The sequence below is a fragment of the Lolium rigidum genome, chromosome 5 (assembly GCF_022539505.1).
Source record: "Lolium rigidum isolate FL_2022 chromosome 5, APGP_CSIRO_Lrig_0.1, whole genome shotgun sequence".
NCBI classification, from domain to species: Eukaryota; Viridiplantae; Streptophyta; class Magnoliopsida; order Poales; family Poaceae; genus Lolium; species Lolium rigidum.
In genome coordinates, this window is record NC_061512.1 from 209,308,857 (window position 1) to 209,327,380 (window position 18,524).

Here is an 18,524-nt window from a genome sequence, read left to right on the forward strand (position 1 = left end):
CTTGCTGGCCACCCTCAACAGACTGAGAGCGTTGTGAAAGTGTAGCATGTAGGTATCTGACTTCAATCGTACGCGGAGATAGAGAGGGCTTTCTGTCTCTGCTGCAACTTTTGTGCCGCTGAAGAACTAGTTGGGTTCATTCTCGCTTGTCCGAAGCCTGAACGTGCCGCCGCGCTGGGACTGAATGGACCGAGAATGCTGGTATTTTCTTCTCCCCAAAGAATCTCCATGCTCGTTCGCACTCTCTGTATTTCCTCTTTTCTCTATTTTCCTAACGTTTATATTTATCGGATTTGCTAATTCTTATTCATTGCATTATCCGCCCGATGTGAGGGCGAACAAGTCCTTGAGTCTCTTAGGCGATTTTTATTTGAGGAAATGGAAGAAGAGACGGGGGCACAACAGGCCCCTAAGAGCATCTTTTGTTAGGATGATCTCCTCGCGTCCGAGCCCAACGGCTTGAACTCGGACCCTTGACCTCGTCCGCGCCCTGATCGGGGGGTCCAATCGCATCTGGTTGGTGAGCCCCTATCGCATGTGCTATATATACAGTGGTGGAGGCGGTGGCACATGTTATTACAACAAAATATGATCATGCCATCAATAACGTTGGTCATAAAATGACATATCATAATTGTTTCAACAATCACTTTTAAGCAAATTTTTAAATTTTAATCATCACTTTTGCATTTTTCCAAATTGAAAATGCATCTTAACTATTTGCAGCGGAAACTTTGAAGTCAAACTTTAAACTTTTCAGAAGCATCTCTATCACTTTTTATTGCCTAAAACAAATATCTCGTTGGTTATATTTGTTCAGAAAAAACTAACAAAAATGCTTCTTTTACTATTTGCAGCGGAAACTTTGAATTTGAACTTTTGAACTTTTCACAGGCATAACTTTCACTTTATAATTTCTGAAAAAATATTTCGTTGGTCCTATTTATTCAGAAAAAACTAGACAAAAATTGGCCAAAAAATGATCCAAAACTGCCTAAAATTGCCTCTGTAAATAATAAAACAGTTTTACTAACGCGGCCCGCGGCCGTTTGCACCGAGCGGCACGCAGCAACGCGGCGCCCACGCTGGCCGGACGCGGCAGCCACGCGGTGCGGCCTGCTGCCGCGGCGTCCCAGCGGCCCACCCGCGGCCTGGCTACGGTGCCCACGCGGCCCGCACATTGCGGCGACGCGGCCCGGCCACAGTGCCCACGCGGCCCAGCCACGGTGCCCACTGACAAGGTATCAACTTGTCAATGCCTATGGATTGTAGGCTAGGGTTTAGTTGGAAGTAGAGGGTAAGTAGATCTCGAAGGTTTCAGCCGAAAAGTACTCGACGATTATGAAAACTAGGGTTTGTAGACAATGATTCGATGATCTCCTCATCCCTCGACTCCCCCTTTATATAGGAGGTGGAGCCGAGGGATTCGTGTAGTACAAATTACAGAGTCCGGGACGGTTTCTAACTCATCCCGCCAGATTACAAAATAACACTTCCTATTACAACTCTATCTTTCCTTAAATACATCTTGGGCTCTCGAATCCTCTTATTCTTCGGGTAGTGGGCCTTCGATAAACCCCGGGTACTATCTTCGGCAAGCCCATTTGGGATGCCTATGTCGATTCTTGCGACAAGGTATCGTCGACAGCGCGATGATCGGCAAAAGTTCTCCTCGCGCGAGAAGAAGAAGGCGAAACATTGGAAGGAGCGGAAGATGGAGTATAGTTATCAAATATCAACTGAAATTTAAACAAGACAACATCAAACAACAAGCAAAGATAGAAGTTTTCATTAATCTCTTGGAATAATTACAAAGGCATTACAGTGGAGCTAAGGAAGTATGTGTCGCCAAACGACTACTTTGGCGACAAGAGCAAAAGAAACAGAAAGAAAAACAGAGGCATGCAACTAGACCTCCGGCCTTGACGAGCTAGGAGTCGACGATGGCTTAATCCCGAGATAGGCCAAGATCTTCTTTGTGTTGGGCTTGGCTGCCTTAATCAGCGATTTCCACCTTGACTGCTCTATTTGCTCGGTGTCGCCAACTTTCATCCAGTCAATAGTCTGTCGACTGTCAGCAACCAACGCGACAGTGTTCTCAACGGCAACCTTCATATTTTCTTGGCGCATCTTCAGTCCAAGGTCTTCCGGTGTATTGAACATCTTGGCAAGGTTGAGGAAAGTCGCAGGCTCCTCTTTCTTCGGGAAGAAGTAGGGGAACAATGCCGACAACACTGCGCTAGCATTCGACACACCTTCACGAATCTCGGATCCATGAAGCTCCAGATAGGAAAGTGCGTCAAGGACAGGGTCATTGACAGGATTCGTCAGATCAAAATCCTGGTTTGTTTGGGCTGTCAAGGAAACAAAGCATTAGTGAAAAGACAAGAAACAACGATTCTCATAAAAATAGAAGGGATCAGCAAAATTACTGAAAGTGCGGCGACTCTGAGTTTTCAGGCGCTTGAGGATTCCTTCTTCACGAGAAGCTTGCGCAGCTTTGTGCTCATCCAAGGCAGCTGTAGCATCCTCAAGTTTTTTCTGCAGTTCCTCGACACCAGCAGCTTTCGCCTTGGCTTTATCAGCTTCGGCCTTGGCTTTGCTAGCAGCGAGTTCGGCTTTCTTGCGAGCCGCCTCACTTTGCTCAAGTTTTCGAGCAAGTGCGTCGGCGCATTCGTTGGCCTCTGCAAGTTTCTCTGTCGAGATATGGAAAAGAGAGAGAAGAAAGATCAAAATCGCGAAAAGCAACAGGAGTAAAAAATCAAGGAAAAACAGCAAGTATAAAAGTCGTTACCTTCGGCTCTATTAGCATATTCACGGTATCCAATAAATTGGGAACCGATGCGGAGAAGATCTTTGATCATAGGCTGTTCAAGGTGAACACAGCAAGAGAAACATCGGCATGAAAAAGAGAAAAGGTGTGAAAAAACAAAATAAGGAAAATATAGATGTCGACAAGCTTACATCATCTAAGAGCAGAGTCGACGAACTGCCCAACTGAGGGCAGGTTCAACAATCTTTTCAACCCTTGTCCTTTTTGGTGAAGGAGCAAGGGGGCTTGATGGTGGAGTAGTGGTGACGACGTTTTGTTGAGGAGGTGAGGTTTCTTCTCCTTCAACTAGCGTGTCTGAAGCAAGTACAGTACGTGACGTGCTTGTCCGAGGAGCCACGTCAGTAGTTGGTACTTCTTCCTCGTCATCACTGTTGATCAAAAAATCGGCAGCAAAAAAGCAAGACAAGATAAATATTTCGAGAAAAAAAAAAGGGAGAAATAAAGACGACTTACGAGCTGACGAGGGATTCAACATAAGGATCGTAAGCTGCCTTCGGATGAGAAGGAACAACTTCTTCAGCCTTAGAGGTGCCAGAATCCTCGGCATCGGTCCTTTTCCTTTTGTTCCTTGGAGAAACAAGCGAGAGGAAGGGATTGCGTCGACTCACCGGCTTCGGACTCAACTTCTTTTTCGTGAGAAGCCGCAGATTTGTGAGAACCCGCGACTTCACTTTCAGGAATAGAAGAACCTTGAGTATCTTCGGCAACGATGGCCTGTTCTTCGACTTCTCCACCCTCCGGAAGAGGAGGAAGGGAGGTCATAGTAGGATGGTTCTGTAAAAAATAGTGACCAAAGGAAAATTAAAGAGATGACAATACAACGAGATGCAGAGAAAGTGCGGAACAAGATAAAAACTCGGGAAGACAAAATACCTCGGGGAGTGGATTGGCGGAGCTGTACGGCTCCACGCGACAAGAGGAAGGAATTGGATCTTTGCCCAGGCGAGAAAGTCTTCGAATCAACTTCTCCAAGTCCTTGGTGGAAAGATCACCGGAGATTCTGTTGGCGTCATTTTTACCAGAATACGTCCAAAGGGGATTTTTGCGAGCCTGAAGAGGCCGCACTCTAATCCTAAGGAAGTAGGCAGTGATTTGAACACCAGACAGCTCTTTGCCTCGAGTGTTTTGAAGCTGACGAATACGAGACATGAGTGCCTCTGTCGCCTTTTTCTCTTCCTCGGAAGCTTCGACATCCCAGGAGCGGCGGCGCTGAATCCTGGCACTTCCGTCGAAAGGAATTATGTTGTGCTCAACGGAGTTGGCGCTTTCTTCGTGAATGTAGAGCCACTTTTTGCGCCATCCTTGGACAGAATCAGGAAACTTGACGTCGAAATAGTCGACATCAGTACGAACACAGATAACAACGCCACCTATGTTATAAGTGGCGTTGTGAGAGCCATTACGGCGGAGGCAGAAAATGCGTTTCCACAGAATCCAATTAGGAGGAATTCCGAGGAAGCATTCGCAAAGTGTGATAAAAATGGAAATGTGAAGGATGGAATTGGGGGTCAACTGGTGCAGTTGAATCCCATAAACGAAAAGAAGGCCGCGGAGGAAATCATGAATTGGGGCCGACAGGCCGCGGATAAGGTGATCAACGAAACTAACCCGATACTCCATTGGAGGATTGGGGTAGCTCTCCTCGCTAGGAAAGCGGATGGCGTCCTCCTTCTTCATGAGGCCAAGCCTCTTCAGCATGTTGGTGTCTTGGTTGGAGATTTTGGATCTCTCCCACTCAAGATCCTCGGCGGCCATCTTGGATTCCGGGGTACTGTGGCGAGTGAGTCGCGTGCGCGGTGGCATCAACGGCAATGGGCAGAGCAATGCTCGTGAGTGCGGATGATCAGAGAGAGTTGGGCGCAGGGGAAGCTTTTGCGAAGAGGAACAGATGAGCGGCGCAAGCGAGGGGATGAACGGAGGTTGAAGAAAGGTTTATATAAGAATCGGGTGAAGCAGTGCGCCGTTGGATGAAGAAATCGTGTGGTGAAAAAAGATCTTCTAGATACAAGGGTAAAAAGGTATTTTTACTAAGATAGGCGTTACTGTACGTGCGCCAGAAAAAGCGGAGGACGTGTGTCCCCCACTTGCACGACGTGTCAACATGGTGGAAACAATGGACCCACAAGGCAGAAAAATCAAGACTATAAACAGAGATGAAGCAATTTTGTTTAAGGGAAGCATGTCGACAAGAAAAATAAAAGAAGATTGGCGACAGGAGGAATTATTAAATACTTCGGGAGCCTTTGATCAAATACAAGTTTTTTGCCCAAACGCTCGGGGGCTACTTCGATAAAAAGTAAAATTTCGAGTATGGCAATATAGAAATTGCGGGAGCCTACAACCAAGCACAAGTCCTTGGCTGTAGCCTCGGGGGCTACTCCCATCGGGAGCGCCGTTCGCGCACCCGAGAGATAAAAAAGAAGAGAGAGATCATATTGGGAAATAACGACAATATAGCGACAAGGTGGACTAAAATGTCGAGCCTACAACCAAGCACAAGTTCTTGGTTGTAGCCTCGGGGGCTACTCCCATCGGGAACGCTGTTCGCGTACCCGATGAAGTTCAAAAATAAAAGATAGAAAAGCAAGAGAGTATATTTCGAGTTATAATTAACTCTACATATACTCCCATCGGGAGAACAATATAAGTCAAAATTGACTCGATAAAATGTGCCATTCCAACAGCCGGAAAAGCACTCGACAATATATTCTCGAACGCCAAAGTTGCGATCAATTTCCGAATGCCGCAAAATTTGCGAAGGTAAGACCCCGATCCGTTCTGCCGGGCGTGGCATCGCCAAAGACTGCGCTCTCGTTGCTTTTATCCGTATCAACGGATACGAAGAAAAATCCTAACGGACGCGTTAGGTACCCGATAAATTTGACCGGGACTCGACAGAATGGTAAGACCTTAAGCGGCACTCGTCGACGTTTACACCCAGTATCCCGAGATCATGTCCAGGGACGTGATCTTGAAGTAGGTTTTTGCGGATTGCCACCAGAGCAGTTAACTAGTACCTGATCCGTCAGATGAACTAGCCCCAACTACCATTATCCCTGTACAATATAGAATTTTATATGAAGAAGTATAAAAAGGTTAAAGCTTTTGAATAAAAATAAACAGTGGAGATTTTCCATGACTCTACGATTCAAGCAAAATCTCGGGGGCTACTGACATAGGCATCCCAAATGGGCTTGCCGAAGATAGTACCCGGGGTTTACTGAAGGCCCACTACCCGAAGAATAAGAGGATTCGAGAGCCCAAGATGTATTTAAGGAAAGATAGAGTTGTAATAGGAAGTGTTATTTTGTAATCTGGCGGGATGAGTTAGAAACCGTCCCGGACTCTGTAATTTGTACTACACGAATCCCTCGGCTCCACCTCCTATATAAAGGGGGAGTCGAGGGACGAGGAGATCATCGAATCATTGTCTACAAACCCTAGTTTTCATAATCGTCGAGTACTTTTCGGCTGAAACCTTCGAGATCTACTTACCCTCTACTTCCAACTAAACCCTAGCCTACAATCCATAGGCATTGACAAGTTGATACCTTGTCACCCACGCGGCATAGCTCTCTGGCCGTCGGATTGAATCCGACGGTCCACCGTCGATATCGGCCAGTATAAGAGGATGGCCAACCGGCCAAAAACCCTAACCCTAGTCATTTGCCCCCCGGGAGCCTCTCTCTCTGTACGTAGGCGGCGCCGACCGGTTGCTCCTCGCACGCGCGCGCCGCAGCACGCCGGCGACGAGCGGGGCTTGCAACCATGCCCCGCCTCCCACTGTTCTTTCTTTAGCACAGTCCTCCGCGTCACTAACCGTCGCGCGCCCTCACTGGCGGCGGACGGCGGCAACGAATGGCCGGAGGAAGTACGGCGGCGCCCCCCAGGCCCTCTTTGCCGGCGCGTGCGTGCACCCAAGCGTGGGCGCACCGCCGGCAAGCGGCTCAGGTGGCGGCGCCCTTTCCCGGCGACCACGAGCAGCAGCTGCTCCAGCCGGCTTTCTTTCGGCGCGTGGTGGCGTCGTGCCCCACTGCCCGTGTTCCTCCTTACCAGCGAGCCCAAGGCCCTCGCCGTTTCTTTTCCCCTCTTTTCATTAGGGTTAGGATTTTGGTGCGGGATGAACTAGGGTTTCTAGTTTTGCTGTTTCTTTCTACCCGAAAACAAAAGATCTACAACACTAGCACACTCTGATACCAATGTTTGTTCTCTAGGATCGTCTAGGTGTGGATCAGTGGATCTAATGCCGGGTATCACTATGTCTGTAAACGAATACTGGTACTGTGGGTTTACCTTGTCACTTGAAGGAGGAAACCCGTCGTAGTCGACATGGTGGCGACGGCGACGACATGAGGTCGAGGGAGAGGGGTGGCAGCGGAGCTTCCCGTCGGCACTGTGCGAACCCTAATCGGTGGGTCTATCAGTGGGGCAAGTGGCACTCCGGTCAACCTCGTAACATGTGCCACCGCCCCCACCACTGTATATATAGCACAGGCGACAGGGGCCAGGTGGTGCGCAGTATGCTTCTGAAAAGTTTAAAGTTTGACTTCAAAGTTTCCGCTGCAAATAGTTAAGATGCATTTTCAATTTGGAAAAATGCAAAAGTGATGATTAAAATTTAAAAAGTTGCTTTAAAGTGATTGTTGAAACAATTATGATATGTCATTTTATGACCAACGTTATTGATGGCATGATCATGTTTTGTTGTAATAACATGTGCAAAAGTGATAATCAAAGTGATTATTGTGATAATTATGGTTCTGTTATTTTTTAACCAACGTTATTAATGACATGATCATGATTTGTTGCAATAAGGTGTGTATTTATCTCTATTTTTTGCCCAACGGTGATATAGATTTAATTGCACAAACAGTTGTATGTTCTAATTTTGACCAACGTTGGATTATTGCATGCTATTGTTGTTATGATCTCATTTCATTATGGTTTAAAGGAGGGTACTACTTGATGAGCTGCATCAAGGATGTCCCAACCCTCAAAGGTGACAACTACACTAAATGGAGAAAAGATGGTCGATTTGTGCTGAGGTAGACTGGGTTCCCACAGCCGGTCAGACAAAAAGATCCAGTCAGAACAGACAAGGATGATGATGCTGCATGGCAGTATAAAAGGCGGCTAAGTGCCATTTATAAAAAATACAATTGAGAACGCTATTGTGGGCTCAATTGCAGAGTGTGCTTCCGTAGGGGAGTATCTTGAAAGATATGTGCGACCCAGCTGCTGAAACAACTAGTGACAGAAAAGTACACATGGACATGAAGGACATGGCAAGTTTGCCATATGGTGTAATAATGCTTATGTGGGGGTTGATTTACTCCATGATGAGCTTTATTTTTTGTCATTGCGTGAAAAAGTATTATCTGTGTGTAAAGTGAATGAGCAAATATCCGTGTCGAAAAAAGAACAAAAAAGGAAAAGAACTGATGAATCATCGAAATTATGGCAATGTTGCTTGGGCCATATTTCGAGGGGGAGAATAGAAAGACTCAAGAAAGAATCATCGTTAAAAATGATATTCTTCCTCCATTAGAATTCTCGGACATAGAATAGTGCATCGATTGCATTAAAGGAAAATTTGTAAAGCAAATTAAAAAGGGTGCAAATCGAAGCACAGCAACACTAGAAATAATTCACATCGATATATGTGGACCATTTCCTATGAAAAGTGTGTATGGCTATGATTCGTTCATAACATTCACGGATGATTACTCCCGATATGGTTATATTTACCCAATAAAAGAAAAAACATAAGCGTTGGATAAATTCAAAATATTCAAAGCTGAAGTTGAAAATCAGCATGATAAAAGAATAAAGATAGTTAGGTCTGATCGTGGAGGGGAGTACTATGGTCGACATACTCCATATGGCCAAGTCCGTGGACCTTTTGCAAGGTTCCTATAGGAGACTGGAATAGTCGCCCGGTACTCGATGCCGCGTGAACCTCAGCAGAATGCGGTAGCTGAAAGGCGCAACCGTGCCCTTATGGATATGGTGCGCAGTATGATGAGCTATTCCACCCTACCATTGGGATTGTGGATTGAGACGTTAAAAAAACCGCTATTCACAATCTAAACAGAGTACCAAGCAAATCGGTGCCCAAAACGCCGTATGAGCTATGGACATGGAGAGTGCCTTCTCTAAACCACCTGAAAGTGTGGGGGAGCCCTGTTGAGGCCAAAGTATTTAATCCAAACATCGCAAAGTTAGATACCGAAACAATCAGCTTCCATTTTATTGGCTATCCTGAAAAGTCAAAAGGTTATTGTTTCTACTGCCCAGAGAAATACACAAAGTTTGTGGAAACAAGACATGTTGTCTTCTTAGAGGACGAAATGATGAGGGGGAGCATGGTAGCTCGGAAAATTGATCTTGAGGAGAAGAGGGTGCATGCACCTAATCCGATGACTCATGAGCCATTTTTTGCGCTACCATGTGCACATGTACCGACGATCCCTGCGATTGTGGTGCAAGCGCCTATTGTAACTCCACCATGACAACGATGAGTGAAAATTCGGAACCTGTCCGTCAGGAGCCGAATGAACCATTTGTTGAGCATGAAAGGGAGCAACAACAACCACCTCTAGAGGCAAAAGGATTTACACAAAGAGAAGGGATAGATTACAATGAGCCATTTTCTCCGGTCTCATGTAAGGATTCCTTCAGAATCATAATGGCACTAGTTGCACATTTTGATTTAGAGTTACATCAAATAGATGTAAAGACGACATTTCTAAACGGGGATTTAGAAGAAAATGACTACATGAAACAACCAAAGGGTTTTATCATGGAAGGCAAGGAAGAAATGGGATGCCGCCTAAAGAAATCCATTTATGGATTAAAGCAAGCCTCCAGACAGTGGTATCTAAAGTTTAATGAAACAATTGAGAGATTTGGATTTAAAGAAAATATTGAGGACAATTGCGTTTATGCAAAGTTTAAAAGTGGGAAATATATTTTACTGATCTTGTATGTGGATGATATGTTGCTTGCCAGCAGTGATGTTCGTCTATTGCAAGAGACAAAGAAGTTCTTGTCCTCAAATTTTTATATGAAAGATCTTGGTGAAGCATCATATGTTTTGGGCATAGAAATTCACCGAGATAGAAACAATGGAGTATTAGGACTATCGCAAAAGGCTTATTTAGAAAAGATTCTAAGTAAGTATAATATGCATAAGTGCAGTGCCACACCTGCCCGTATAGTCAAGGGCGACAGTTTTGGAAAACATCAAAGTCCCCAAAATCAATACGAGCTCGATCAAATGAAAGCGGTTTCATATGCTTCGGCTATTGGAAGCCTACAGTATGCACAAGTGTGCACTCGCCATGACTTAGCTTTTATCACCGGAGTACTCGGTAGATATCAAGAAAATCCAGGTTTTGAACACTGGAAAATGGTAAAAAAAGGCATTGCGTTATGTGAAAGGCACAAACAACTACATGCTAACATACAGAAGATCTGATTCTCTAGAAATAAGAGGGTATTCAGATGCAGATTTTGCGGGGGATAAAGATGATAGAAAATTGACATATGGATATGTATTCACCCTCGCAGGGGGAGCTATTTCGTGGAGAAGCTCCAAACAGACGATAGTTGCATCATCCACGATGTATGCAGAATTTATAGCATGTTATGAAGCCACGGGGCAGGCATTATGGTTAAAGAAATTCATACCCGACTTGAAAGTGGTAGATTGTATTGACAAACCACTAAAGATGTATTGCGACAATGAGCCCGCAGTATTTTATGATCACAACAACAAGTCGAGTACAGCTACGAAACCAATTGAGGTTAAGTATTATGTTGTGAAACACAAGGTCCAGGATCAAACTATAAGTCTCGAGCATATAAGGACAAAAGATATGCTTGCGGATCCGCTAACGAAAGGCTTACCACCCAGCGTGTTCAAGGAGCACGTAGCCGGCATGGATTTAAGGGAAAGTCTTACCTATCCTGGATTATAAGAGGCCCGAAAGTAAAAGAATTTGTTTCAAAACAGAGAAGTGCATTGTGGCTGTCTGATTCTATCGGCAATAGAGCTGTGACGATGAAACATGCCCTATGTACTGATCCAAAATGAAATGAATAAAATGAAAGAATAAAGTTAAAATAAAAGTTGAGATCAAGGGGAGAATGTTAGGATGATCTCCTCGCGTCCGAGCCCAACGGCTCGAACTCGGACCCTTGACCTCGTCCGCGCCCTGATCGGGGGCGCCCAACCGCATCTGGTTGGTGGGCCCCTGTCGCCTGTGCTATATATACAGTGGTGTGGGTGGTGGCACATGTTACGAGGTTGACCGGAGTGCCACTCGCCCCACCGATAGACCCACCGATTAGGGTTCGCACAGTGCCGACGGGAAGCTCCGCCGCCACCCCTCTCCCTCGACCTCATGCCATCGCCGTCGCCCCCATGTCGACTTCGACGGGTTTCCTCCTCCAAGTGACAAGGTAAACCCACAGTACCCGTATTCATTTACAGACATAGTGATACCCGGCATTAGATCTACACCTAGACGATCCTAGAGAACAAACATCTTTAGCTCCCAAGTTATATTAGAAAGAATCGAGTCCATCTCATTATGGACAGCCTCTTTCCACTCATCTGCATCTGGAAATGCATATGCCTCTGCAATGGAAGTGGGAGTATCATTCACAAGGTACACAATAAAATCATCACCAAAGAATTTTTCAATCTTTCGTCTCTTGCTCCATATAGGATCTTCATTGGCATCCTTCTCAGAAACATTCTCATGTGAATGGTAAAAAAAACTCATTAGATGTACTAGATTCAGGAATTATCTCAGTAGAAATTCTAGCAATGCTATGCATATCTTTCATGGGAAACATATTCTCAAAAAATGTTGCATCACGAGATTCCATAATAGTATCAACATGCATATCAGGTACCTCAGATTTAACTACTAAAAATCTATAGCCTACACTCTGTGGGGCATAACCTAAAAAGATACAATCCACTATCTTTGGTCCGAGTTTGCGCTTCTTAGTAATTGGAATATTGACTTTCGCCAAACATCCCCATGTGTGCAAATACGAAAGGGATGGTTTTCTTCCAATCCACTCCTCGCAAGGGGTTTTATCTTTATTCTTGTTAGGACCTCTATTCAGGACATGACATGAAGTCAATAAAGCCTCCCCCACCATGCCTTTGATAAACCAGCATTGGCTAACATGGAGTTCACCAAGTCAGTCAGCGTGCGGTTTTTTCCTCGGCAACCGCGTTTGATTGCGGCGAGTAGGGAGGCGTCCTCTCATGAATAATGCCATGTTCCTCGTAGAATTCATCAAAAAAATTAGGAAAATATTCACCACCACGATCCGACCTAAGACGCTTGATCTTTCTCTCTAGTTGATTTTCAACCTCAGCCTTATAAATTTTAAAGTAGTCTAAATCTTCATCTTTAGTTCGCAACAAATAAACATATCAAAATCTAGTCGCATCATCAATCAAAGTCATGAAATATCTCTTTCCACCTTTTGTCAACACACCATTCATCTCGCATAGATCAGAATGTATGAGTTCTAGAGGTGTCAAATTTCTCTCCTCGGCCGCCTTGTGAGGCTTCTAAGGTTGCTTTGATTGCACACAACTATGACACTTAGAACCTTTAGCAATGGTGAAATTCAGAATTGAACTTGAACTGGATAGCCGAGACATTAAACCAAAATTAATGTGACATTAACGAGAATGCCAAACACTGGTATCATCACTAACATTGCGACAAATATGGTTCACGGACTTATTACTGAAATTAGAAAGCGAAAAGTGGAACAAGCCTCTGCACTCATAGCCTTTACCAATAAATTGTTCAAACTTGAAAACAACTACTTTATTCGACTCTAAAACAACCTTAAACCCATCTCTTCATAGAAGGGAGCCGCTAACGAGATTCTTGTTCATAGTAGGGACATGTTGCACGTTCCTCATCTTCACGATCTTCCCCGAAGTGAACTTCAGATCTACCGTGCCAACACCACGAACAGAAGCATGTGACCCATTCCCCATCAAGACGGAAGAATCCTGGGTGACCTGGTAAGAAGTGAACATGGATATGTCAGCACCACATGAACATTAGCACCTGTATCAATCCACCAGCATGGAGATTGAAATACCGAAAGAACAGTAAAAAAGATTACCGTACCCATCAACATTACTAGCGGTCACCGTGTTGACTTGCTTCGCCTTTTTCTTGCGGTCTACCCACTCTGGACAGTCCTTAGAAAAGTGGCCAGCCTCTCCATAGGTAAAGTAGCTCAAATCTGCTTTGTTTATCATCTTCTTATTCTTGAAGGTTGTAGTCCTCATAGGCTTATTGAAGGAGGGCTTGTTATTCCCTTTGTTCTTGTTGTAGGGTTTCTTATTTACCATATTGGCGCTAGACTGACCCTCTCCTTTCTCAGTAGTATCCTTAGCCCGAGCTTTCTCCTCAACATCAAGAGACGCTATCAGATTTTCAACTGGTATCTCTTGTCTCTTGTGTTTGAGAGTTGTGGCAAAGTTCCTCCATGAAGGTGGAAACTTAGCAATAATGCATCCAACCACAAACTTGTCAGGTAAGGCACACTTGAGGAGTTCAAGCTCTTTCGCAATGCACTGTATCTCATGAGCTTGTTCAGCTACAAAACGGTTGTTCACCATCCTGATGTCATGGAAGCTCTCCATGATATACAATTCACTGCCTGCATCGGTTGCACCAAAATTTAGCATTGAGTGCATCCTAGAGCTCTTTACCATCTATTATGTGCATATACACATCACACAGACGATCATCAAGAATACTCAGAACGCATCCGACGAAGAGAGTATTGTCTTCCTTGAACTTGTTCAGATCTTGGTCAGATATAGTTCCTTCAGGTAAGCCATTACTACCTTTGAACACTTTCAGATGAGTAAGCCAGAGCGTGGTATTAATCTGCCACCTCTTAAAGTGCACACCGGTAAACCTATCTGGCCTCAGTGCATCAGCAAAACCTGTCATTGCTAACTCAGGAAATTGTCTACAATTGGGTTTTTGGATTGTTGGATAATTAGGTACAATTTCCATGATTAATTCCAGAATATAAAACATGATGACAACAACTACTAACATGTCAAACTCGAACATACTAGATGCATTAATCAACATGAATAGTAGCAGCACAAACGGTAAAACATCCATCGCTAAACAGATCGAGTTATGTCACACGTACCGATCTGGTGGAGGTGGCGGTGAAGGTGTAACAGATGATGTCACAGCAGTAACGTTATTGATGACAACGTTGTTGACGACATGGATGACGAGTCGAAGTAGACGGTATTGAAGACGATGGTAGGTAGCACCGCGTGACTTGGACGGAAGACGACCCGTGATGAAGAACTTCAGCAGTCGCGCAGAGCGCTTCCCAAAAACCTAATTCGCCCTCTCCCGTACAGGATCGCAAAGGCGAGTGGTTCCGGAGACCTGCTCTCCCGTTCGCTGGTGCACGCCGGCAGGCGGGATGGAGTAGGCTACGAAGGCGGCGCAAGCAGAGAGAGGTGGAAAAACCCTAACTCGTGTATTAGATGTGTTTCTGCGGTAGTCAGGCAAGAGATTATATAGGATCAGGAAACCCTAGGCAACATGGGTCACGCCCATGTCGCACGAACGTTCCGAGTCGGTTACAGATAGCCTACGATCCGAGAGCGACCCGACTCTATTTGTTTTCCTGAACTGCAAAATGAAAGGAAAGTCTCGGCTCGAGGCTCAATCCACTCACCACGAGCGCGCCGTGCATCGTGTCGTGTCGTGACGTGACGTGTTGAGACGAGCGAGGAAGAGGAGCGCGCGTGTACCACTCCTATTCTCACTCACTTACTAGTGGTGGAACAACCCACCTTATAAGGTGGTCTAACTTCCTTCGAACTTTCCATGTGTGATTAAACTTTCCACCTCTTGCCACTCCCTAGTGAGCTGCCACCAACTTAGACTCAAACTCACATGGGCTGCCACAATATGGGCTTTGATATTTATAGAAAAATCTGAAATCTAATGCGGGCCACTAAAAATAGACCCAATAGTTCAACAGTTTTCCCATTATGGCGACTAGGAGTAGGGCACTAGATTCTGGCCAGATCTGGTGCACCCTGGTGATGGTCTTCGCCGCTACGTGGCTCTGGTGGAGAGAGCCGAGGCAAGTGGTGGAGCTGCAGCCAGGGATCTCCACCAATAAGACCGTGTATTAAAGCTCGATTGCTATGTCTTTGGGTCTCAACGCTTGGCGGCTTATGCGGGGTGTCTTCACCAGGCTTATGTGGAGAAAGATGGAAGTGAAGATCCTTGATGCAAGCCCTTCAAATAAGCGCCGATGCCTTCATCTCCACGAGATCCAGGTTCCTCTGCCGCTCTTTGCCGGTAGTTGTGGCGAGGGAGATGAGGAGAGAAGCTAGGAGATGGGTGGTGGTGGTTGGGATCCCTGCATCTGGCAGGTCAAGATTCTGCATTCGATGTGACGATTCATCACCGTTGGTGTTCTTTAGCCACGACTATCTCCGGCCATGGGATTGGCCTTGGTGGACTCGAGCTTTTTGGTTCGAGCTTTCTCTTCATCCGATCTAGGAGGATCTACTACTGCCCCAATGCGACGCCCATTATCTTCGCCGAACAAAATAGTCTTGTTCCCGGTGTTGGCAAAGATGGCCGTGAGTGGAGGTGGATCTCCGGCGGCATGCGTGAACTTGACCGCGTTTGTGTTGCAGGGTTCTTTGTGTTAATTTTCGAACCGGCTCCTGAAGGACATACCGCCTGAAATTTAATGCAGAATCTCTTTCCTTCAGGAGCTTTCCGGCTCAAAAAGAAAAACATAGAGTTTCTAGCAGTTTTGAAAAGACACGAGTGACAATAGTGGAATTCATTGCTAACTTATTCATTGCTGAACTTGTAAAACCCTGTGTAGTATTGACTTCATTTTGAGGTAAACAATTGTAGCCATGTAGCCACATGATTCATCCCGGATTCAATTAGTCTTGAAATTTAAAATCAAGAACATAGAAAATAGCACACTTGCTCAGCCTGTCTTCACAACTTGGTCCTTTTCCACTTGTCTTCAGAATAATAGAAACTGCATTACTGGACAAATCATCTTATCTTTCCCAACTTGATCAGAAAGACGTGCGCCCTTGCAACTTGCAACTTTTGAAAACATATATACAACCTAGTCGTTAGGTTTGAACCTTGAGAAACAAGTTATGTGGTTTTTTATCTCACAAATGAGCAAATCTGGGAACATACATAAGTCGGCATCTTCGTCACGCAACCTTGCAAGTCAAAATACATCGACAGATCTTTCTTCGATCTTGTGTGGCGACATCAGTTATGGAGCTGACACTCTTGCCCGTGTGCATCTCGCTACTCTGTATTCCACTTCTGTGCTTCCTATGGAGGAAGTCGACGACCAAGCTCCCCGCCGGTGCGCCTGCACCGCCGGGCCCGACGCCGTTCCCGGTCATCGGCAATATTCCCAATCTGCTCCGGGGCGGCGAGCTGCATCGCGCACTCGCTGGCCTGTCGGCGTCCTACGGCCCCGTAATGTCCTTACGGCTCGGCATGGCGACCACCGTCGTGCTGTCGTCGCCGGCCGCCGCACACGAGGCGCTCCATAAGAAGGACGGCGCAGTCTCGAACCGGTGGGTCCCTGACAGCGCCAACGTCATGGGCCACAGCGGCATCTCCATGGTGTGGCTCCCGAGCTCCAGTCCGCTGTGGAAGCACCTGCGCACCGTGGCGAGCACCCTGCTCTTCACGTCTCGGCGGCTCGGCGCTAGCCGCGCCATCCAGGAGCAGAAGGTCCGGGAGCTCGTGGCCCACTTCCGCGCGAGCTCCGGAAGTCCGGTGCGCGTCGCGCTCCCGGTGTTCAGCGCCGTGCTCAACATGATGTCCAGTGTCCTGTTCTCGGAAGACGTCGTCAAGCTGGGGTCGGTGACCGGGCAGGAGTTCAAGGAGCTTATCGCCGACTCCGTCGCGGAGACGACCAAGCCCAACATCTCCGACTTCTATCCATTCCTCAGCGGTCTCGACCTCAGCCGCCGTCGCCGCGCCGTCACGGCGAATCTCGATAGATTCTACCAGTTCTTCGACGCTGTCATAGACCGTCGGCTGAGCAGCACCACCGAGACGCACGGTGACCTGCTGGATTCGCTGCTGGATCTCCACGCCAAGTCCCAGCTCGAGCGGCCGGTGATCCGAGCTCTCCTCACGGTACAGACCTCACATCCCTCTGAATTACCGATTAATCATGAAGGCATAGTCGTCCGAATCATCTTTATGTCTTGAACTAGGACCTGTTCATCGCTGGGAGCCACACGACTACGACGACTGTGGAGTGGGCGATGGCGGAGCTGCTCCGCAATCCGACCAAAATGGCCAAGGCGCGCGCCGAGCTCAAGGAAGCGTTTGGATCAGGGAATGCAGAGGAAGGCGACCTCGCCAACCTCCCGTACCTCCAGGCCGTTCTGAAGGAGACGCTGCGGCTGCACCCGCCTGGGCCGCTGCTGCTGCCGCACGAGGTGTCGGAGTCCGGCGTGACGCTCGGCGGCTTCTCAGTGCCCAAGGGCGCCCGTGTCTTCATCAACGTGTGGGCCATAGGAAGGGACCCCGAGGTGTGGCCGGAACCGGAGGCGTTCACGCCGGAGAGGTTCTTGGAGAGGGAGGTGGACTTCCGGGGGAGGTCGTTCGAGTACATACCGGCGGAGGGCGTGCCCCGGGATGCCGCTGGCCGTGGCGGTCGTGCCAATGGTGCTGGCATCGTTGTTCCACGAGTTTGAATGGAGGCTGCCGGACGGGATGGTGCCCGGCGATGTTGACCTCAGCGATCGCTTCGGCGCCGCGCCGTTCCTCTCCGGGCCGTGCCGATTTGGGCCAAAGGCTCACAAGATTTGGGTCCTTAATCTTGCGTGAAACCGTGTGGCGTGATTCCTAATTTCCTTTTATTTCTCCAACATCTGATTTGGGCCAAAGGCTTACAAGAAGAACTTCAGAAAAGAAAATCCCTACAATTATTGTTCTGATCGTAAATCATAGGTTTTTTTACCTACAAAGAAAGTCCATATTTACAAAATAATGGCTTCAAGAAGGACATCGACACATACAATCAATTAAGGTTAGACTTTTGATTTTCACCCCGCAAGTTAGGCTCTGAATTTCTCATGTGTTGTCGCCCCCACTTACTGATGCCGCTGCTCCAAGTCACTATCACCAAGCCATACCATTACGAGTATTTCGAACTCGGGTTCCACCCCATTCTCTTAGTCTGACTTTACCATGGAACTAAATACATGTCCCACGATGGGAATAAACCGTAGAGCTTCAGTATCGCTCCCTCTCGAAACTAAACAGCCAGAAAAACCATGACTGCGCATGCCTGAATACCATCTCGATCCGGCAAACTTCGGCATGTCGTCCATCGGCATGGGGCCGTATAATAGAAGGCAGATCCGCACGACCGCATGTCCCGAGCATCCATGAGGCCCATAATCGTAGACCTCAACAGCCAGCCGTCTCACCATCGTCACCACAACACCACTCCGTCGGAGGAGTCCTGCCACTCCAATCTCCTGCCGAACCTGAGGCATGAGATCCAGAGTGGCCAAGGAACCGACGACCCACGCAGCCTATGGTCATCGCAGGGACGACCCTGGGCA

The 18,524-nt window shown here is 46.9% G+C and overlaps 1 pseudogene; it reads left to right on the top strand.

Annotated features, from left to right (window-relative positions):
- Positions 1 to 16,182: 16,182 nt before the first annotated feature.
- On the top strand, positions 16,183 to 17,771 carry LOC124657014 (annotated as a pseudogene).
- The last annotated feature ends 753 nt before the right edge of the window (positions 17,772 to 18,524 follow it).